Raw genomic sequence first — 23298 nt, forward strand, 5'->3', positions numbered from 1 at the left:
TGACTCTGTTCATTTTCAAAAATTAACGTTTTGGAAAGAAGACAAGAAATTTTATTCTCACTGAGAAAGATAGAGAATGACTTTGGTTATTATTCTGATCTCTTTATAATTCATAGCCCAAAACGTAGCTGATCCTAAATAATATAAACTACAGCACTGCTGCTGGCACATGAGAAAAAAATTTACTCTGAAAAGCTTATTATTTTATAAGCAAAATAATCAGCAGCACAATAGGCAGAAGAACACTTGAATGCGCATGAATGCAGAACAAATTATGCTTCTTCCTGAAAACTAACTCAGAAATAAGATTAAATATAAAAGTAATGCCAAAATATATGTGTTTGTAGCTACTCATATCTTGGACTCTGTCCCCAAATCACTGCCTGTGGGTCCTACGTGGCCTCAGCAAAGGTAATTGACACCAAATTATTCAATATAACATTGAGTTGACTTTTAGGTTTTTTAGTAACTGGCCTTGGACACCTGGATTTCTTTCCTTGTTACTTCTATTTTTTTTTGTTTCCATTTTGCCTCTGAAGCCTTGTATTATTTTAGATTAGGCCAGAATGAATGATGCTTGTTTACCATATAAAGTCACATCCTTTGCTTGCAAAATCAGTAATTTTCCAACCCCAGAGCAATTTACACAAAGTTTTGCAGTTTTATTGGTCTCCAATGGCAGGATATAATTTCAGAAACAGAGAAGCCCTCAAGAAAACATGGATTTTCATATGCCTCACTCTCTAGGACTAAGTAGTCAGTTGGGGAAGGAGGAAGGGAAGGAGGAAGTAAGCACTTGATATTAATCCAAGTAGATGATTTTGCCAAACCTACCCATGAGACAGCAGTGACTTTTTCTTGAGAGATGAATCAATCTTTCTTTGTGATATTTCAACAACTTTCTTTTTTTTTTTTTTTTTTTTTGCAAAGGAAACGCTTTTCAAATTCTACAGTACTTGATAGCCCTGACAATAATGTGTCCCAATTCCTGAAAAGTAGGTGGTGGAGTAGAGGGAAAAATCAGTGTGTTACTTCTTTTCAAGGAAGAGTTTCAGCGCTATTAATTCAAAAAAATGTCAAGGTGAAGTCCAAATATGAAGAGTGTTGTATGCCCTGTTTTTGTAGTGTGTATTGGGCAGCACTGCGGAAAGGAAGGTAATTTGCTAAGGTGAGAAAATTAAAACAAAACTGAAAGGTTTTGTTGTCTGCACTGGAAGGGGATATTTGCCTCTGTTAAGGGTGGAGTGAAAATAACTGGGAATTGGATGAATCTGAAAGGAAAATACTCCAATACTGTGCTTTTTTGTGACAGCAGCAGCAGAGTGGAAAAGCTTGGCCCTTTCCAAAGATGTTGGGGAGAGGAGAAAAGTGGTGGAGAAGCCGTGCTGAAAGTCATCACGAGGAGACAGCAGAAAATCCTATGAGCAGTGAGATTCCATCACCTCCAGTCATGTAAGCAGCAGGGGGCTGGCAGAAAATATGGGAACTTTGACTGCTGCAGGATGGGGAGGTGGGAAAACACCAGAACTCGTGATGCAAGGCTGCACCAAGGGGAAAATAAACATGATTCAGGAGTAGGGCTGCTTGAGAGTGTTTTGACAGGATCATTTTAGGGCTCTTGCTTCTAATGGGAGTTTTCAGTATGGACAAACAATTATCAGGAAAGAATCCTTTTGGCCAAAATTAGAGCAACCCCAGGGAGCAATCCCAAGATATCTTGCATGATTCCATAGGAAATGCTGACTGGAGATGGGTGAGGATAACAGAACAGGAAAAACTGTGATATTCACTTTTCCACACATGTAAGCCTGAAGTTTAGTGTTAAAACATGAAAAAAACAGTGTAACCAGTGAGTAGTTCTGAAAGCACAAACCCACTGAAGATAAGAATACTTCTGTCTTGTTGCCTCCTTATTTGGTGCTCCAAATAAGCTTGTGACTCTTTGTGGTTTTTGTTTCATTTTTATGGGTTTCTTCAGAGACATTTGTGTAATACTATTAGAGTTTTCCTGCTTTATGTTTCTTATTTACTCTACTAAACAAATCAATTTTTAAATGTCCTATTTTTAATCACAAACTAAATGTGCAACTGAACCTGAGATAAAACTGCTGTCATGGCAGAGATACTTGTTAGCACTCTGGGGAAAAAAACACAAAGAGATATAAAACATTGATTATTAAATTTAGTATTTGGAATGAACATTTAATAAGTGTTAGGGTTTTTAAACCATCTGTCTGACCCAGTTTATAATTTCAAATGTCCAGATTGCTAAGAATGGTAGTTTAAACACATAGAATTTTAAAAGATTTTTCTTTGTTTTTTAACTTCATAATATGTTATACTAACTGTTTATTAGTATATCTGTTTTACCTTTGCATAGATGCTGGAGAAAGTTGTTATTATTTTAAAAGAGATGTATTTTTTCCACCCAAAAAAACCCTCAGGTGACTCCACCTTATTGTCACTGACCAGATTTTATGGAAATAACTGAAAGGTGGAGGATAATTCTGTAAATGGTTTCACCTCCCTGTTCTCATGACCACAGCAGAGTTTATTCTTCCAGTGCTAAAGAGCAAAAGGAGGAAAGACAGAAGCTGGTATCAGTAAATAAATATTCCTGAACTTCAGTGATATGAATCCAGGATCAAGATTAGCTTTGTACAAAAATAAATTGATAGGCCCTAAATGTTACACAAGTAATTGATTGTTAACTTGGCTTCTGCAAGGTAGGTGTTTACCATCAGTAAGAAACTCCCCAAACTTGTCAGGATTGAGAAAAATAAGCTCCTGATGTACTTTTATCACATTAAATGTACAATTTTACAGCCTGTTCCAAAGATTAGATGGATGTTCCACTCTAATTCATGGATTAGAAAGGAACATGGGCATTAATGGGGCAAAAAAAAAGGGGTTAGACAGCTGTGGTGCCTGCTCCCTGGAATGTGAAACGCTGTATTATATTGTTTCTGTTCCAGCCAGCCCCAGTTTGCAGTAGATAATTGTTGATAAAATGCAGATCTGAGGCAGAATGCAGCACAGCAACACTCTGAGGCCACAGGTTTAATTCTTGCCCTCCCTCCTTCCAATCAGCACAGGAACATCAAACCCCTGGTGCTGCACTGGGTACCTGAGCCCGTTTGTTTGCAGTGCTCTGGGGCCACAGCTTCACTGCAGGCGCTGCTGACATTTAAAGATCAGCCAGATGTGGTTGTGATTTCACTCCTGACTCCAGCAGCCAAACTGTGTGAGCCACCCCCTGCTGAAGGGGTTCGTGCAGATTGCTGGGGGAACCTTCCAGGCAAAACTTGTCAGCCTGTTGTGATCTCCTTCCTACCTGTCCCCAGTGATTCCATCTATGTGCATCCTGCTTTACAAAGGAAATCAAAGTTGCTAACTCTAATTAATTCCAGTCCAAAATTCTGCTGTAAACTGCAATCAGCTTAGATATGCTGAAGGAAGAATTCTTTTTCCTGTCTTGCAAATAGAGCCTTGCAAAGGCTTTAAATGGAGCCTGTGCCCATTTATACTGAGTTTTTCCCACACAATATTCAGAATCCCCACTCTCAGGATATCTTGTCACAGCCTGTGCCATCTCTGCCTTTTCTGCCTGTGTATAACTTGACACAAGGTCTGTGTAACAGCTCTTGGAAATTCTCAACCAAAATATCAAAACAGAAAGACAAGGAGCTACAGGGGAGGTTCCAGCAGACCAAAATCCAGAATCCAGCCACAAAGATGAGGAGGGAGCGCCTCTCTTTGGAGGAGAGACTGAGGGAGCCGGGCTTATTCAGGCCAGAGAAGGGCAGACTGAGAGGGGATCTCATTATTGCATTTAAATATCTCAAAGGCAGTGGCAAGAGGATGGTGATCAGTGACAGGATGAGGAGCAAGGGCCATAAATTAAAACACAACAAAGTGAGGAAGAACTTCTTCTCTCTGAGGGTGGCAGAGCACTGGAAGAGGTTGTGGAGTCTCCCTCTCTGGAGACATCCAAACCCCACCTGGATGTGCTCCGGTGTCACCTGCTCCAGGTGACCCTGCCCTGGGTGGCCTCCAGAGATCCCTTCCAGCCCTGAGGATTCTGTGGTTCTGTGACATTGCAGTCCCAGTTAGCAGGGACAGAAGAGACAAATTGTTTTGCACTCACTAAAGGTAAAGTTTAAAGCGGCTACAATGCTGTATTTAAAAATGCAGAACTGTTCAAACAGTGCATATAAATCTTATATCTTTGGTTTGTGCTGTTTATACAATACTTTTTTACCTTAATGACATGATCACTCTGTATTTTATTCTTATTATGAATAATAATAAGTCACAGAGGAAAGATGGACACTTTCAGTCCCTTTTCCAATTAGCTCCATGACAGACCCACCAAATGTTAAAAAGTGAGTACAGATCCATTCATTTGAGGTAGAAGATTTGCTTTCTGAGGCTCTCCTCCAGTGATTCTTCTGGATTCCCATCCTTGTCTCCTTTCCTTGCCTCTGTAGGATGCAGAAGCTGATCCTGGCATTTTGTTGGTTTTTAATTTTTTCCCTCTTTTTTTCCTTCTCTGCTTTCCCAGCCAAGAGCAGAGAGTTTGAGGATAATAAAGAGTGCTGTGATTATTTGAAGAAAGCCCCAGTGCCCTTTTTGAGACTCCTTGCTCTGTTTGGGGCCCCCTAAAATGCAATTAACCCCAGCAGGCCATGCTGAGCCATCCAGAGTTGCTTCAGTCAATTCACCCCTTTACCTGTTAGAAATTCTCCTTTTTTTCTCCCCTCCTGACTTGATATCTTAAGTTTGGGTGCTTCAAAACACCCCATGAAGTGCTGAACAGCATGCTGACCCCAGCAAGATTGATTTCAGGATGCCAAATAACTGATGCAGGGCTGGGGTTCTACCCCTGCTGGGAAATGAATAGAATTGGGACATCAGGTAAATGAGAAAGGGAAATCTCATCATTTTCTCCAGCACTCGTAAGTGGATTCACACCACAAGTAAGGCTTTGAACAAAATGGCTCTTCATCAATTTTCAGCTGGAAATTATCACACTGATGCAAGTGCTCAAAGGATTTTATTTTTCAATGTGAAATAAGCAGTCTTTTGCAAACTAGGCCATGTCTCTGTACCTAGGAAAAAAAAATCCAAATTTTACTGTGATTTTGATTTTATACAACTCTAATTTCACTGTGGTATGATTTAGACAAATTTCATTCTTAGATTGTATATAGCTTAGAAATTTGATGAACAGGATGGCTTTGGGTATTCTTATATTAATGAACTTATTCTCCAAGCAGAACAAATGAAAATACAACTTTCTGGGGTGATCAGTAACTCCTGCCTGCACTGGGAAGTAAAAATCTCTGTATCTTCACTTCACAGCACTGAGGTAACTGAGGTACTGTTACTTTCTTCCTCTCCTGCTGCAGACAAAGGGGCATGAGAACATGTTTCTGAAAAATGAACATTTCCTCTATTTAATATCTATGTTTTACTTTTTAATGAGTGATCAGCCAAAGAGAATTGAAAAGCTTCAATCTCAGTGAATCATATATATTTTTCTATATCTAGGAACTTCCTGAAGTGGGAGTTTCTGGGCAGAGAGAAGCAAAGCAGTACCTTGGAACACCTTAATCATCAAGACCCAACAAAAACCATCTTGGACCTTTCTGCTGTCTGAGAGAGGGGGAATCTCTGGCCAAATGAGTCCTCCCCTGTACCTACCACCATATGGAAGTGCTTTTCAAGAAACTGTTCCTTGAGGGTTTGGAAAGCAGAGGAAATGATTTTCATGATTGTTTTAGGACTTCATAAGGATGGAGATAAATTCTCTGCCTCACCCACAACTGACAGCTAGTGCAAGAGCCCATGCCGACAGGAAATTCAAATTTTCTGCTGGATATCAACGTCATCCCTGCTTAACTTTGGAAAGTGGGGTTAAAGGACGAGCTGTGGTTACAGTCTATGGAAACTAAAAGCATTGTTGCCTGAGATGCTGTTGGGAAGAGCTGAGGTTTTCTAGGCACAGAGCCAGCATTTCTTCCCCCTTATTTAACAAACTGGACTCCAGAGATGTTAATAATTTCAAGTGGCAGATTACAGTATGCAGCGGTGGTGAGGCTATTTAGGTGGGTTTATTTTAAGTAGTTGGGGAGGGTGTTCTTTTCTTCCCAACATTTTTCAGGCCCAGATTTGAATTCCCAGGGTTTTAATCCAGAAGGGACTGTTACATCAATTTGATGGAACTCCTGTTTTCCACAGGCTGCTACACTTCACACAGTTAACAGCCTGTTGAGTCTAGGAACTTGTGTTGGCATAACACTCAATTTCTAGGAGGGTAAAAACCTGAAGCTATTGCACCGTGTCCCTCAGGGCTGTGTTCCAGTTGTTTATGTGATGAGCTTTTGAATGAGTTACTCAAGCTGTTATTTGTTTTAGCTGAAATTGGTTTAATTGCCAGCTATTTTCTCTCTTGAGCCTTTGTTAATTGATTTAAATAATCTTTAATGTTAAGTTTCTTTACCCAGGTACTTTAAAGTTTAGGGAGAGATAAGCAAGCTGACATCTCTAAATGTCTTGTATGACTTGGCCAACGGCTGTAAAGTAATTTTATAGAACTCAATTTTTGTCCTAAGGTTTCAACACATTTTTAAACCCTTTGTTATTCTTCAAAGGACTTTGTCAATGATCCATATCAATATTATCAGCCATGGTCACATTTAAATTGAAGTTGAATAGATAGTTGCCTAGAAGTGATCTCAAAAAATTCCTAATTAGGCAAGTTTTCACAATTGACTATCTGCTGACCTTCTCTTTTCTATTTGAGAAGCAGAAAAGTCTGAATCCATATAACATATGCTTTGTAGAACAAGGATAAAAATCTCACAAAAGTCTAATTTTAACATATTGGTTACTTTTATCGTCTAAACTTGTTACCTTATTAAAGATGACATTGTGATTATTGGGCACCACCTGTCTATCATAGGATTATATTCCTTAAAACTTGGCTTTTGAATCCCTACTAAATTTTCACTTTTTTTTTTTTACATTAATTTTCCTCCCTCGACATTATATATATTTTCTTGTGAACTTTAACAAAAATATAACTGGTTTTGCAATTTTTTAGAAGTAATAGCAAACCAGAGATCTCTTCAAAACTTCTTGAGCCATGAGCAAAAGTTATCATCACTCCTGGAGTTAAACTTTTTTTAATGACTAATTCTCTAATGGATATTGTCTAATGACACCCTTCTCCCTTGCTAATGGACTGGAAAGTGCCTCATTGCCTTCAAAGGATGTGATTATGTCATCCTACCTCTGTCTAAATAGAGAACTGTAATATCTGTTAAATGTCTCTGCCCTCCTGCTTGCTGCAACTGAAGAGATGTCGTGTGAGATGGAGCTGAGCTGCCAGTTTTGAGCTAATTCTGCACTTTACTAATTTTCAGGTGCCTCCTAGTCTAGGATTGCCATTAATGGGTCGTTTTACAAGAGCTGTTTGACCTGCACAGCATTTGCTCATTTTAAGGATGTATTTCTCCCATCACCTTTCCAATTCTCATATCCAAACCCGCCGTGGACCCCAACACAAAATTACAGACACGTCCTTTTCAGACAGGTTCTCCAGCCAAGGAATTTTCAGTGCATTGTGCAGAGGAGGCACATTCTTAGGAGTTTTCTTCGGAAGAGTGAAGAAACCTCTCCAGTGGGTTTTCTGCATTGCCCCAGCAGCACATCCCTGCTCTCAGGCTGTGCGTTCTCAGCCACAGGGGCAGAGGAGCCACATCCAGGTGAGCCCTGCTGCTGTCTCCCAGGAATTATCTGTTAGCTGGTGAGGTGAGCCTGCTCTTTACACAAGTACCATGTGGGGAATAATCCATGCAGTGCAGAGTCAGGGAATCCCATTTCCCACTTATTTTCACAGCAGAGAGCTGAGATAGATAACAATCATCTGGGCTGATTTATTATCCACTTGTTTCAAATGGGAAAATGGCAGTTAAGAATTCAGGGTGGGGAGCTCTCCAGAGTGGAATCAGTTTGGGGTCTGCCACCTCTGCCTCTTTATTTGTGCAGACCCCAGTGGCACTGCAGAGCCAAATACACACCCAGGGGCAGAACTGGAGTTTCTTCTGGAAACGAGCAGGGCACTCTGTCTATGAAACATCTGCTTGGAGTGATACCACAGCAGCTGTGATGATCTAAGAGCAAACAAAGCACTTCAAAATTCAATTGTACAAAAGGGCCTTTGAGGAGGATGATAAATGACCTAAATTAAGCCACAATTTTTAAGTACCTCATTTGAGCCTTGCCCATAATGAATACTTTCCTCAAGATTTCTTGCACCTGTTGCTGTTGGAAAACAACTGGCATTCACCTGTCTGCTGTTTAAAGTTGTGTTCTCAGCACATTATTTGTCAGACAGCATCTGAAGTGTTGGCATAAGAAATTGCTATGTTGGCTTTTTGGTTCCCTTTTGGCATGCCACTTTCTTGTACTCAGAGAATAACTTGTGTCTGGGACAAAAAAAATCTGTCTTGGTCCAGAATTCCTCTGATAAAGAAATGTTTTCTATATGGATGTCTCTGAAGTTATTTTGGGGTTCTCCAAATCTCAAAATAGCAAGGATAATGAACCACTTGTCAGGACGATGAACTTAGAAGGCAGTAGATTTTTGAATCAATTTAGTAGGTGCAGTTTCCTTAACAGCAGTGCTTTTAATGGCTGGTTTCTTCTAGCATGTTTTGTGCTTGAAACTAAAGCCTGATGAAAATGTCATTTGCTCTGTCATCTTGTATTTCCCACTCTGCTTCTTGGTAAACATTATTGTCACTTAATCTATTGCTGAGATCCCTTTCAGAACTTAAATAGATCTGGTTTGCAGATATCAGATTTGAAGACTGGCAGTCCTCTAGACTTCAGAGTTGTTTTATTACTTGATAATGTATTTTAAGGTGTTGCATTTTCCTTTTGGTTGAGTGGAGGTGATTTAAGTGCTAGTCCATAGGTTGTGCTTGAATTGAGCTTGAAAATGTGGCTACTAAAACTTTAAACCTGAGCAAAGTGAGGAGCCAGAACTATAACTTTTGAAAATCAATTTTCCTAGAATTATTTTAAGTCATTTCTTCCATTACCTCATTAATATCTCTATCTTCCCACTGCTCTTTTTTTGCTGCATACCATTTCAGTGAAGTAAAAGATTATGGTTCTGGGCAATAAAAGAAAAATATGGGGTTATGAAACAAATTTAATTTTTCAGGCTCTTTTTACCAAGTGACATTGGGAGGGCCCACTGCCTGCTCAGTGCTCCAGGCTCCCCAAGCACTGGGGCTGCTGCAGACATCCCACCTCTGGGATGGCTGCAATGCTGGGGCCATAAAAATGACTAGGAGGTGAAAATTAAAATGAAGAATGGGGCTACTTTCTGCTTTTTTCCTGAGGCTCTAAAATTCACAGTGGTTCTGAAGTTCCACCTCGAAATGGGAGGGGAAAAAATTTGTAGAGCAAAATTTTGTCATTTTGATCCCAGCAGGTAAAAAGTCAAATGTTGTAAGCTTGCTGCACTTACTTTTGATTCTTGCCAGAGGTCCAAAAAATTGTGCCATTTTGAAAATCAAAGTGACTGGGAGCATGATGTAACTTTGTGCAAAGCAAATACCAAACTTGTATGCTGGAGTATTCATGATCCGCAGTTTTGGATTCATAAACAAGGGTTTGAGCCAAGGGTCCTTAAGTATCAGCCTGATGGAGACCAGAAACACTGGATATTTACTCATCCAGCTAATGTGCACTAATCAATACTCCTTCAGGAGTGAATATTTGAAGGAAGTAATTCACGCTTGGTCTGCAATGTTGAAGGAATTAATTGAACAGTTTTTGGCATTGAAGACACTGTGGGAAATTGCAGCTTGATTAGAGAGCAGGTGAAGAAGCAAAATGCAGTGGTCACCTTTTCCTTCATGAATTAGTTTCTCTGTATAACAAATTATTTTTAAAAGGGTCAGATAGGGGTAGGTTACAACACAGAATTGTCGTCAACCATCACACTAAACACCTTTAAGATTTCCTTAATTCTTGGGAGACATTTAGAGAGGGCATTAATCAGTTGCCAATAGTTTAAATTCCTTCATTAATTTGTCATGTGCTTTTCTTTTAAGACTCCAAATGTACCCTTTTACAAACTAAACTCTGATAGCTCTAGATTTCTGGAGATTTTATTATTTTTTTTTTTAATGGAAATAGTGCCACTGTCCTTTCTTCTTTCATCTCCTCCAGCCTTCACTTTTAAATCTCTTTTAACCTCTGCAAGCAGGGCCAAGCCCATACAAAGCATCATCACTGAGTTTTCTGGTGTTTGCTCACACTGAAATTTGTTAAGGGTTCTCTGTGATTTCCCTGACTCCTGTTCAGGAACTTTCTCTCCCTTTTTAGGTGGAAGCTGTGGCAGGAGAAGTGAGTGGGACAGGTTCCACTATGGTGCACAAGCACTGCTGAAAAAAAGCCTTCAAAGCTCATGGATCAGCTTTAGCAGTCAAAGCTTTTTAAATGTGAGTTGCATTTTATTTCTTAGCTGTATTGGAATAATTTACATTAATTTTTTGAGTTTTTCATGAGCAACAAAAGAGCTGGAGAGCCCCAGTAAGAGTTCATGTCTGGGAGACCCTTCCATGGCCAGAAGAGCTGAGCTATCCTGGGCTCTGCATTTCCAGTTAGAGCACTGGAAACTCTATAAATTAACCAGAACATCTCAACAGAGGGAGGCATTTTCTGTCCTCAGCCCATAACCCAGACACAGCTTCCATTGATTTTATTTTGGGTTTTATTTCCTCAGGAGGTTTTAGACTTGATACTCAAAAGGCAGGGAAGTTGATGTCATGAATGGATTTACTTCTCCTTGATTACAATGCAACAGAGAGCCCTTCCAGATGAGGAATATATTCAGGTTCCCATAATATACATAATTACAACACTTCTAAAAGCTTATGTCATATATAAATTAGCAAAATAATCATTTTACTGTTACAGTCCTTTTTGGGCAGGCAGAAAACAGTGCAGGTTTGTCTTTTTTAGATGTCTTTGCAGACAACAGAATTCAAATGCTTCATGTCCTCTAAGGTTGTTAATATTGTCCTTGCAGATTATAAATTAACCACATTTTAGGAAGAAATAGGAGTTCTCTATAATTTTTACATTGTGAAATTTCAATAGTTTGCATTATAAAAAGTAATACAATTTCAAGTGTCTGCTTTGTGTATTTTTATTTCATTAATCATCTAAAATGTATTATTTCTGTATAAAATTTCCATTATAATACTATCTTTAATAATATTAATTCTCTTCAATGGTATTTTAGGTATGTTGGTTGTTTCACTGATAAAAATGACTAAAAAGTAGGGAGGAAAAAAAAAGTGCAAACACTAATTTTATGGCTTTTTACTTTGCAGTAATTTTTCAAAATCTGCCAGAAAATGAAATCTGGGAGAAGCCTGACCCAGGCCCACCATTAGAGAACTTAGTGAAATTTTGCTCTTTATGAAAAGAAAACATCCTGACTGCTCTTATTGCAACTATAGCACATGGGTAGAAATTATACAAAATAATTTCATAGTCAAAACAGCGTCCATAGTACCAGTACACGTTGTTTGTACACCCAGCAAGGGTATCTGCCCTGGCAGTTGGAATAATCTGCAAATTTAAGATACCTCTTTAATGCCTTTTAACATATTGTTGAAGCCAAATGGCTGCCAGATGAATGCTCTGTAATATAATAATTTTTATAAGCCTATAGAAAAAATAGCATTGTATAAGAAACCATTTTTCTACAACTCCTTCCCATAAGAATATTCTCAACCCAGGCTAATTTGTTCCTGCCAAATACCTGAAATTGAAATGGTAACCATCAAATAAGCACTTTTACTCAGAACACATCTGCATCCTGCAACTCTGCAGACAAGGATGCTGGCCCATATGAGACGGGATTTACTTTTGGGAGCTTTCCCAAGCAGACTTGGAGTTTGAAATAGCAATTAAAAAAAAAAAAAAAAAAAAAAAGAACGAAAGAAAGAAACCGAAGGGCCAGAGAGGCTTTACTTCAATGTTTATTTCCAGCGAATTCATATACAGGAAATTGAGGAAGACTGTCCTGCAATGGGCTAATTGGAAGGTGTAGGAAAATCAGAATGGTGTTCTAGGGCTGCATAAAACACTTCCCTCCTCAGATGTTCACACAGAAATTTACTGGCATCCAGCAGATTGCAAGGTAACCTCCAGGATGGAGTGTAACACTCCCTCTGAAGCTTGTCTATTCTCCCTTTGAATACATCTTGCTCTCTGCCAGATGAGTTTAGATATTCTCTAAAACAAAGTGAGGCTGCTCTTGATTCTTACTTACAAAAGATTCCAGCAGAAGCTGCTCAGAGTATGGAATATTCATGAAAAGGGATGTAAGATGTCATCCGTCTTATATTATTTTACCAGTAAATTAAAGCTAGTGACCTCTAACAAAATTATAAAGATGGTTAGATTACCAGGGAAGGAGTTCAGCCCAATTTGAGCATGTGAAACTGCAAAATGGATCTTGCTGGCTCCATTAGGAGGTTCAAGAATTGTAACAGAGGTCTCCAGATTTCTATTAAAATAGTATATACAATATGATTACAATGCATTATATCTCTATATAATATTTATTCATTTCCCCAGTCTTTTGAACTTCATGATCCTTTGATCAATTATTTTCAGAGAAGGAAATTGGAATTTCTTACATGGCAACTTTGACAAATGGGCAGCATATATATTGTATAGCATTCTCGTGGGGGAACTTCTGAAATAAAATTAGTTCCATCAACATGCCATGAGTTCATTGGCTTGGGCCTTCCTGAGCCCTTTGTCATGGTGAATGTGCAAAGGATTTATCCCTTTTTAGAAACATTGTCTAAGATCATTCTTATTACTCTTCCTAATTACCTTTCCCAGCACTTTACCCTTCTTTTCTCAATAGGATTTTAATAACCAGGTATAATTTCCCCATGGTAAAATAAGTGCAGAAATATATATATAAATATATATATATATATATATATATTTGTGTGTGTGAGTGTATATAAGTGCATGCACACACATATATACATAATTTAGTGGAAAAATTACTGTCTCAGCAGGCAATATATGCCTTCCATTTAGGAGCAGGCCAAAGATGATGATAAAATCATTAATTCTGTCAATATAAATGCTAAATAGAAATGGGAAATTGGTTCTCTGCCTTGTGTCACATTTTCTCTGGTAGGAAATTACAGCAGAGAAATTCAATCTGAAGAACTTTCTGTGTTTATAGCCCCCTCATCAAAGCTCCAGCACGTGATGGGCAATAAATAGTGTGACACCTCTTAATTAAACAGTGCTATTGTTTAGCCCAAAAATAAATGCATTTTTTGCTTGCCTAGTGAGCAAACTGTAAGCTCCCACAGGAATCATAACATAAAGAGGCCATAAAAGTTAACCAAAATCAAATTGACAAGCCTGCACTAATTATCTCTGGCATTACAGCCCTGCAAATGTGGCTATAGGTTGAGAGATAATAGGAGTAGCTTTTACTACCATTAGTAGTAAAGCACTGAGTTTTTTAATGTTTGTAAAGAGAGCATTTTTTTTACCTTTATTCTGGCTATTTCATGCTTTGTACAGTTTTCTAAATTGCCATCTTTATAAGAGGTTTATAAAAGGACTATTTTTGGTGGAAAATGGCTACATCATGGCTGGGCAAGCCTATTATAAACAGATGTAAACTTTGATTTTCACACTGGAGGATAGCAAGGGTGTGTAGAAAAGTGGTGAAGGGAAGGAAAGGGAAAAAATGTGCAATAAATAAATGAGTCTGTTTCTACAGTCTTCAGACACAAGAAGAAGATTATTCAAAGTCTTCCATGTATATCTGTGATTTGCTTTTCCAAACACACAGAATACTTCTTGTTAGTTGTGGACGTGAATTCAGTTTCAATCAAAGTTTGTGAAAAATGAAGCATCTTTTTAGCCTCTTCTTCTGTGATCTCTTTAATTATTTTAATGCATTCATCTTCCTAGTAAGAAGGAAAATATAACAAAAAATCATAGAGGGCTAGAGTATTAAGAAGGATTTCTGAATGCAATCAATTTGTGTTTTTGATTATAGACATTTTCTAGAGAACTGAATTATTTTGTTCATGCTTTACCTGTAATTTCCCTAAAAGCTCAAGATCTGGAAGAAAGAGAAGTGCTGCTCTTCCATGTGAGACTTTTGACCCATGAGGAACTTTGCTTTAGACACAATCATTGTATTTTGCAATGAACAAATTAGTAAGTTGAATTATTCCTTCTCTCTCACCCATTAAGTGAGTAAATAAAATCAAAACTCAGTGCAGGGAGAAGAAACTTAGCTCGTCTTGTTGGGTTGTGGAAGTAAAAGCCAGGGCTGTCCTACAGCTGAAAAATGCAGAGAGCCCCCACCATAAACCCAGGGAGCAGGGATTTAGGATTCCATTGGAAAGAGTTCATATTGAAGACCCAGTCTTGGTATTTTACTTAACCTTGAGCAGACAAATTTCCTGTTACTACGTGTCCAAGTTGCCTTCACATGAAAAGATAGCTGGTGCTTGGCTTTACAGGCAGAAATCTGGATTAAAAATCATCCTAAAAGCAGTTGCTTCCTGTAACTCCAAAGCAATACTAATAGGTATTGTTGAACTCCCAGATGCACAGAGGCATTTGGAATGATGCATGTTTCTTTTACCAGCTAACCTTTACTGATCTCTCAAGGCGTGTTATCTTTGGGAATCAATAGTCAGCCAGCAAAAGGAATTATGAAAACATGGAAAGCGCTCAGAGATCCGTGACTTTGAGTGCAAATGATGGAAAACCCTCTACTCAAATTACTGCTTGAAGTATAGTTACCCATAAGGGCAAACAAGGTTTTTGCTTTGCCCATTAACCTGAGCACGGGCAACATTAAAAAGCAGCAGAGCCCTGAGCCCCAGTGAGGATGGAGTGTTTGTTATTGCTGTGTTCCTGTGCTCTGGGGCTCTGTGGCTGGAATACACAACCAGCCTGATCACTATCACAAAAACAGGTTCTGCAGCCACCCTGCTGTCAGAGATGGATTTTACTGAGCTTTCAAAACTGAGGGATTGTTCCAAAACCCAGCGTGTTGCACAGAATGCAAAGGCGGTGCTGTTTTATTTAACTGAAGTTCTGGATTGTTTGTGCTCTTTACTGTGTGGAGCAGAGAAAAACCTATATAGAAAAGCAAAATAGTATGTGCATAGTCAATTTAAATTCAAAATTAGAGAGGACAAGAAATGATAATGAGAGGTAATTTTTTTCCAAAGGCTGTGGCAAATTCTCCCTCTCCAAATCTTGAATCCAGTTTGGGTGGTTTTGAAGGATATGTAAAATCAAAGCCAGTGTGAGGGATGGTTACCAGAGGGTTTGGTCAGCATGGGAAAACCTGTCAAGTTTTGGGTTTTCCTCCAGAATTTCTGGGCCAGGGTGAGGATTGTCCCACCACCATGATTTTCTCGAGATCCTTCATGAGAGCAGTAGGCTCTCACCTTAAGGCAGCTGGACCTTCTCTATCCATAGCTTTTATTTGTTCTAGATTTGTATTTTCCTTGCACCAGCAACCCTTAAAAGCCATAGTTTTCTTCATATATTCAGCCAGTTCTCTGAGTAACTCCAGAAACATTTCCCAACCAAATCCACTTTTGAGGGTCATCTGGTGAAAATAAGTCTGAAAATTACGAAAATCAGGAAAAAAAACTTGGGCATACCCCACCTCAACAAGTATGATATGCATTTTTCATAGTATTTTATCTTTATATAAATTTATAAATCTAATAAACTCTTAATCTATTACTTATTAATCTTTATGTTAATCTATTGACTGCAGAGTTTCTCTCTGTCTTTACAGGAACTAAGAAAATGTCTCTGAATTCCTTTACCACATCTCTACACTCGGAAACCTTGGAATTAATTGAAATCTTTCAGCAAAGAGGTAGAGCAAGACCAAATGAGCAAAACCTTGTTGCTTTGGAGGGCAGGAGATAAGTAAAACTTTTGAACTTCTAATCAGATGTAACTGGGAACGTTCAGATGTGATTTCCTTTTTGTTTGCCTACTAAATTTAGCACACACTAACATTCTCATCTTTCTCTGGTGTGATTCCCCTTAGACTAACAAAATTGGGCTGATTTTTGTAATGTCTTAAGCCATAATTTCTCTATTTATTTTTGGTGGAGGCTCAGTTTAAAGCCAATCTGTAGAAATATAATGTTTTGCTATCTGATACCCTACATTAACCTATATAATTGGTAAAAAGGTAATGTGAAGTATTAAATACTGGGAATTGGTATTGTGAAGGAAATATGGGCTTTTTTTTCTTTGAAGCTATCTTTTATTTATGAAAATGGAAATTTTTACATTTCAGCTGAATAGATGTGTTTATGCACACTGATAATGTTTTCCTTTTGTATTTCTACTCATAAAACTTATCAATTCTCTCTCTATGTAAATTTAATTTTTTAGCCCTTTGGTATTTAAGCTTCTGGGAATGTTTCTGTTCAGAATTTTTCCTTCAATGTATAAGACAGAGAAATGAAGCTCCATTTTCTTAAAGAAGTAGGACTTAAAGAAAACCCAGTTACTCCCAATAACAATATAACTGTATTTCATTTGTCCTTTGTTTCTTATGAAGAGTCTGAAAGTATTTTGCAACTTGTAGAAACTTAAAATGAAAAACACTCTTAAATCATCTGCATTATATCAACACAAAGCAAGTCTGGAAATTCACTAGGAGACACCCAGTGTGAGTGTCATTTTTGTGGGAGGCGTTCTGCCCAAGCACTTTCTTGCTTTGTGTTAAAAATACCTTTGGATCCTTCGCGCTCGTGCCAAACAGAAAAGTGCAAAGAAATTCAGGCCCACCAGGAGAGCACCTCTAGGCTGAGAGGAACCATATGCTCCAGAAGCAGTGCTCTTTTTCATTCAGCCAGCCTGGCATAATCCTCACATTCCCAGACTGACTCTTGTCAGCATTTAACAAATGCATGTGGGGGCAGCTGGAGTAGTTTCCGTTCCACTTTATTTAAGCTGTGTCTCTTCTCCTGCCTCAGGCTTGGCAGATAAATGCCAGCCCTCTTCAGCCCTTGCTGGAGTGACTAAACCAAAGCCCTGGTATTGATTTCAGCATGATTTAGTGCCCCCGTGTCAGGAAGATGCCCGTGGATTCTTTTATTCATGTTGTTAGAGGAATGGTTTAAATTGGCAAGAATTCACAGCTCAGACTCCATCTCTAATCCATATTAACAGAATAGCATTGCTTTTCATTAGCTGTTAATGAATGATTTGGTGTGGGCTGTGTGCTTTCTTGCTTTATTCTGAAGAAAGTTTAGCATACCCTTGCACTGAGTTTCTTTATGCATATAAAAATTATTTCAACATACATCTATTTATTTCAACTTATTCCTCTCTAAGAACAAATTTCCACAGACCTCTGTATAAAGTGAGATAAACTTTGTGAAATATAAACTTTCTGAAATAAAGTGCAAATGCCTGGAGGAGAAGGAAAAGCCAAGTGCCAGACATTCAGGGCAGGGCAAAGCTGAGATCAACATGTGAAAAAGGGCCAACAGTTAAAATCAGATTTAATGCAGATAATCTGTGCATAATGTTTTGGGGGTTCTTTTTCACATTCCTTGCATGTTTATGTGTGCAAAGAAGTCAGGACAAGATACACGCAGTAAAATCTTAACATATGCGTGAAAGAATTGCAGTTTGACTGAAGTGAATGTTGGAGGCAAAAACCAACGTAAAACCTCATATTTTTACAAGGAGTGAGAAATTATATTGCCACTTATGGCTGTGTACAACAAAAGAGAAATGTCGGTATGAGGAAATCTAGGCTTGAATGCAAGGAACAAGACAAATATAAACCCAAATTTTAATTGTGTATGTGAACTGTAAATACATCTAAGATCATGTTGGGTTTAAAATCCACTGATCAGTGAACCCATAATTAAGTAATATTAACAGAGTAATTTCTTTTATAACAAAATTGCATGCAGAGATGATATTGGAGTTTAGGACAGAAAGAATGGGAATGTCTTCCAGTTTCTAAGGGGGAGCTGGGTATTGAATTTCTGTATCATCCCTGATAACAACCAATGCACATTCAGTACAACTCAGCTTTACCATGTACAAAAACAAACATGCCAGCCAACCTCAAGAAAGGTTAGTCAAAACTTAATCTACTTTTATGCCAGGTCAAACATTCAAGTGGGAAAACAATTTTTCTTACAATTCTTGACATTTTTTCTCTCTTTCTAGTCCTTGTGTTCTTTTTTTCCATACATTGAATTGCTGCAATGAGAAAATGACTGTTTCAATTTTTACAGCTAATGATTAAAATAGAGAGCACCAGGAAACTATCAGAAGATCCTTCTCGAAAAAGAAAAGGAAGACTTGCACCTCCCTTCATCTTCCCTCAGGTAAAAGATTTGTTTGAGAATTCTTGGTGAAAAAAATCACAACTATCTTATTTATCCTACATCCTCTTCTGGTGAAAAATGCCAAATTTATTTTTTCCATGGTAAGACCGCAGAGCTGGTATTCCATCTATCTCACTTTTTAGGAACTCATAAATTTATTTGTGTGTGGGTTTTACTAGCTGGTGAACCTAGAGGATTTTAGGCGTTCTAACTTGAGTGGAGTTCATGTTTCCCCTGAAAATTCTGACCACAGCAGCAGGAGAAACACAACACTTGAAGTTTAACCAGACATGGTAGAAATGAGGAGATGATATTCACATTTAGGCTGGAGTTTGCTGGTGCCACGTGGAGACACTGACCTCTCCCAGTGACCACTCCAGGCAAAGAGGGAGGGAAAACCCTGGATTTTCCCCATTGGTGCTGGATGATTTTCTCCCCAGAGGAGAAGGAGCTCAACAGGCACCTGTGAGTTACAGCCTTGTGCAAGGGTGGGCTCCCCACATTCCCTCACTCCCTGGGCAAGGCTCTTGGACACAGTCTTTAAAAATATTTTAATAGCGTCAGAAAATGAATGTGATGTATTGCCAGTAAAAATCTATTAATCAATTTAAGGGTAATAAAAAGTCATTCAATTCATGGAGAGTACAGGTCTGGAAAGCTGAGGACGTGCAGGTTTGCCAGATGCACTTCCCTTATTGGGGCTGCTACTGAGGCACAGGAATATTTGACTGATCCAGAGATGGGTGGGTGTAGTCCCTTTAATCATGCAAAAAAACCATAAATGAGCAATCTCTGTGGTAAAACAAGCTTAGCTGGAGTGGTTTGGGGGCTTTTTGTTGTTGGTAAAATTGAAGAAATAAGGAAAAAACTATTATGTCCTTAGAACCTAAACATAAACTATTTCATTAAATAAAATCCATAACTTTACCTTGGTTTAGCCTAGAACTTTAAGGTTAGCTTCAAATAAATTTGCATTTATATTCTGTTTTTCCTATGAACATCAGCTTTTAAATGAGAAATGACCCTTCAAAATTATTTAAATACTGTCCCTCTCTCCCAAAATTGAAAAGGAAATATTTTAGCATTTCCAAAATATTTCCCACCCATTTCTTTAAACCAACATTATGTGTTGAATCTGCTTTCAGTTTTTCTATGGTTTTGGTTTTGGCACAATCCAGTTTTCCACTGAATTTTCAAATCTTTTCAAAAGAATACCTGACTTTGATGATGTGTCCCCTCATAAGAAATAGGTGTGTCTGTCTGGGAACAGCTAATACCAAAATTAGGAGACTGCAAGTGTTTAAATTAAATTCTTGAGGAATTAGGATGCCCAGGAGGGAAGGGAGATTTTAAGCTGAGACTTACTCTTTAAATTTTATGGCCCTGTGAGTTCTGAAATTATCTGGAAATCTTGACAGGATATTTCACAGTAATACATTCTATGATATATTGAGTGGAGAGGCTCCTGTTGTTATGAATGTTGTGATTCTTTTTCTTTCCTGGTGTATCTTGGCTGCAGATAGGGTGTAGAGTCTTGAAGTCTTTTTCCATGGGTTTAAAGGTCTTTAAAGTCAGATTTTCTAGGAGGAATTGCAAAGCTAAGTAAAATCCCTGACACCTTCAGAGGTTTAGTAGTTGCCTTCAGGAAATTCACATTTCCTCACTTTTTAATTCTTGGATTTGGATCTCAGAAGTGTTAATTATAACCAAAAAAAAAGCAAATGAATATTTAATATAATAAATGTCGTCAACATAATAGAAAGCCATGGAGAAGTGGGAGGAAAACTGAAGAGCTGTTTTCATAATGACCATGATTAATATTGTGTTATTTTAGAGCATCATGTTATATTTCAAATGGTGACTTAGCACAAAAGTACCATTACTGTGGGGTTTAAATTATTGCTTATGAAGCTTTCTTCTGGTAGAGTGAGAATAAGGTTGGCCATATTAATGCATAAAGAAAAATGTTATTCCATTTAGGCCCACAGAGTGCTCTCCATAATCAGGCCCAGCACTGAGGACTGTAGTTTTAACATGAAAGCACCATGAAAGGTTAATCATAGCTGAAAATCCTGCTATGAGATGGTGCTTTGATGAAGGAATTCTTTATGTGCAAATGGGGACAATTGACTCTCTCTGCACCTCTGAAGGGGTATTGATCTTCCACTTGTGCTGGGGATGCAGTGTTCTTAATTGGGCTATTTGATTTTTTGTTATGTCTAATTTCATCTGGTTTTTATTTTAGTAGGAAGAGCTCCCATTTATTGAAGCTGCTACAGCAGTTAACGAGCTTGTCATTTAAGTTAATTCTGTTTGTTTCACTGCTAGAAAGGTTGCAAAACTGCCTTATTGATTCTGCTCATAATAAAATGCTGCTTAAAACATCTGTGGCAGCTGCAAGAATGGGGACTCCATTTCAGCCTTAGAAAAAACACAAAGATTTTCCAGGTCTGAAGTGGCAGAACAAAATCATGTGAAGGAGGTGCTTCTTTACTTTTAGGGTAAATGGCTGGAGGAAAAGGAGTGGGGCTGAAATAGGGGAATATGTTTGATAGCTGAGTGTTTAATGACATTTCTTTCCTTGCTGTTGAGGAAGCTCAGTGGGAGGACAGCAAGCTCTGGGTCTGCAGACTCTGAAAGCTCAGCTGAGGTGAGAGCTGACTGAGTGTTCTCTGATGACAGCTGCCTCCATGGGCTCCTTGGCAGGCCCTCCTTGGAAACCTTCCACTGGAGGCTGGAGGCTCTCTCTGCTGGACAGCCAGAGAGCTTTCATGCTTTGTGAGCTGCGAAAGCTGAACTTTCCTCAAGAGCGGATCCTCTGTCCCAGCAAATAATTTCCAATGTTCTGTCCTTCACAGCCCTTAGATGCATTTTGATTAAACCCTGCCAGGTTTGTTTGCCCTGTGGAATAACTTGATCTCTGACATGTAAGATAACATTAATGAATATGGAATTGCTATTAAAATAACATCCAGGACCAGTATCCTCAGCACAACCTAGTCAGGCTTAATACTTCTTGACGTTAGAGAAGAATGTATTGTAGATAAGGGATGTCACCTGAGGTGCCTGTGAAAGGGAAGGAAATGAGACTTTTTCAGGAGAATGACCCAAGGAAGTTTGCTGCAGTACCCTGTGCTGTGGGGAGCTGCCTTTGACACTTTATCCAAGAAGGAACTGTGCTTTCTACTGTGGGAGCTCCTCTTTTCCTGCAGGGCTTTGCTGTTTCCTCAAGTATTGACACATGTTCTCCTGCAGCAGCCAGGGTGAAAATGGTGATACGGTGCAGGCAGGGCTTGAATTTCCATGCAAAAGCCTTTCAGCTTGAATTTCTCATTCAGGACACAAAGCTGGAACTCTGCTGGCTCTCTCTGCTCCACTTGCAGCTGCTTGTCCCACGATAGCAAAGGCTGGTCTGCCTTTCTACGTGCAAGAGCAGAAATGCTTCTCTTGTCCAGGCAGATGTCCTCTGCAGACAGAGATATAGGGAAAGGTCATTAGAGATCCATTTTGTGCCTGGAGTAAAGCATGGGACAGAGTTTTATCCTTGATTATTAAAAGACCAGCAGACCAACTAGTACTTCAGTAAAAGTAAACAGGGCAAAAGTGGTCCTCAGCTTTGCCATTTCATCCCTGCACTGGTGGGCCTAGACCAACCGAACAACACAGTCTCCCAAACTCCTTTTCTTCTCTATGGACAGTGAAAATCATCTTTCTTTATTATCAGCAATTTGGATACTGGGCATCATTCTCGTCTTTGGTATTTCAGGATCAACTCTTTGCACACGCCAAGATGTTCTAAACTGAAATTGTGGTTAAGTTGTCAGAAGAGAGAAAGCCACATCTTGCCTTCTGCCATCTTACCTTTCTTCTCTATTCATCCACCTTCTCAGGTAAGGCAGAATTTACCCTGAATCTTCAGTTCCATGGTTATTTTGGCTGTGTGGTTGCAAAGTTGCCTTTGTCAGCCTGACAGCAGAGAGAAGTGAGGCTGCAGTGCTGCCTTAGCTTACAGCTCCTGTGAAAGCCCTGCTGCAGCAAACAGGTTTGATGTGTCAGCCAAGCCCAAGTAAATGATCCAGGGCTACAAACAACTTCCCTGTGTCACCCATCTCCCCTCCCTCTCCTCATATCACATGTGATCAGTTTAAGCTTTCCATGCCTCAGACATTTTTCCTGCCCTACGTTTAACCACAATATCCTGTTCCTGCAGGTGCACATCCTTCCTTGCAGCCAGGCTTGTGTCCATCCTGGGGGATATTTTCCAGAAGCTGGTGGATGTGTGATGATCTCCCATGTGCACAGTAACTGCTCACAGCCCAGCACTGCTGTGTGCTTTTCTTTTCCACCTCTCTGCAGGTCCTCTCCAGAGCATTAGGACTTAAATTTTCCTTCTGCCATGATGGTGCCTACTCTGTTGGAATATTTCCTCCTGAGCAGTTCATTAGCCCGGTACTTTCAGCAAAACAAGATCCCTTGTATATGCTAAACAGAATGAAAACCCAGGTGGAATCAAGAGCAGTGGAGTATGAAACAACAGAGCAAGCTGACATTTTGAAGTTTCAATTCCTTTCATAGGCTGAAATTTTGATGTTTGAGAAGTTTCCAGCTCTTCCTGCTCTTACCATCTCTACAAAGTTGAAAAGCTGAGTCATAAAGGAAGTCAAGCCTTCCTGCCTGAACATTCTAAAAACCAGTGGGTTAATGAATGTGCCAAGCATGCATTCAGCCTTTTGCTATGCAGAAAACTGTACATTTTTTTAGGCTGAATCTTTCATTTGAATGTATGATTGACTTGGACTCTTGGTTA

The 23298-nt window shown here is 38.9% G+C and overlaps 2 long non-coding RNA genes across 2 annotated transcripts; both read left to right on the forward strand.

Moving 5' to 3' along the window:
• The first annotated feature begins 1319 nt into the window (after positions 1–1319).
• On the forward strand, positions 1320–5973 carry LOC135443556 (uncharacterized). The gene is made up of 3 exons (XR_010439065.1): positions 1320–1452; positions 5280–5371; positions 5554–5973. It is a non-coding gene; the product is annotated as an uncharacterized LOC135443556 (long non-coding RNA).
• A 1459-nt stretch (positions 5974–7432) lies between these two features.
• On the forward strand, positions 7433–23083 carry LOC135443562 (uncharacterized). The gene is made up of 6 exons (XR_010439066.1): positions 7433–7772; positions 10411–10526; positions 15917–16000; positions 18399–18491; positions 22258–22381; positions 22702–23083. It is a non-coding gene; the product is annotated as an uncharacterized LOC135443562 (long non-coding RNA).
• The last annotated feature ends 215 nt before the right edge of the window (positions 23084–23298 follow it).

The sequence above is a fragment of the Zonotrichia leucophrys genome, chromosome 1 (genome assembly GCF_028769735.1).
Source record: "Zonotrichia leucophrys gambelii isolate GWCS_2022_RI chromosome 1, RI_Zleu_2.0, whole genome shotgun sequence".
Classification (NCBI taxonomy): domain Eukaryota; kingdom Metazoa; phylum Chordata; class Aves; order Passeriformes; family Passerellidae; genus Zonotrichia; species Zonotrichia leucophrys.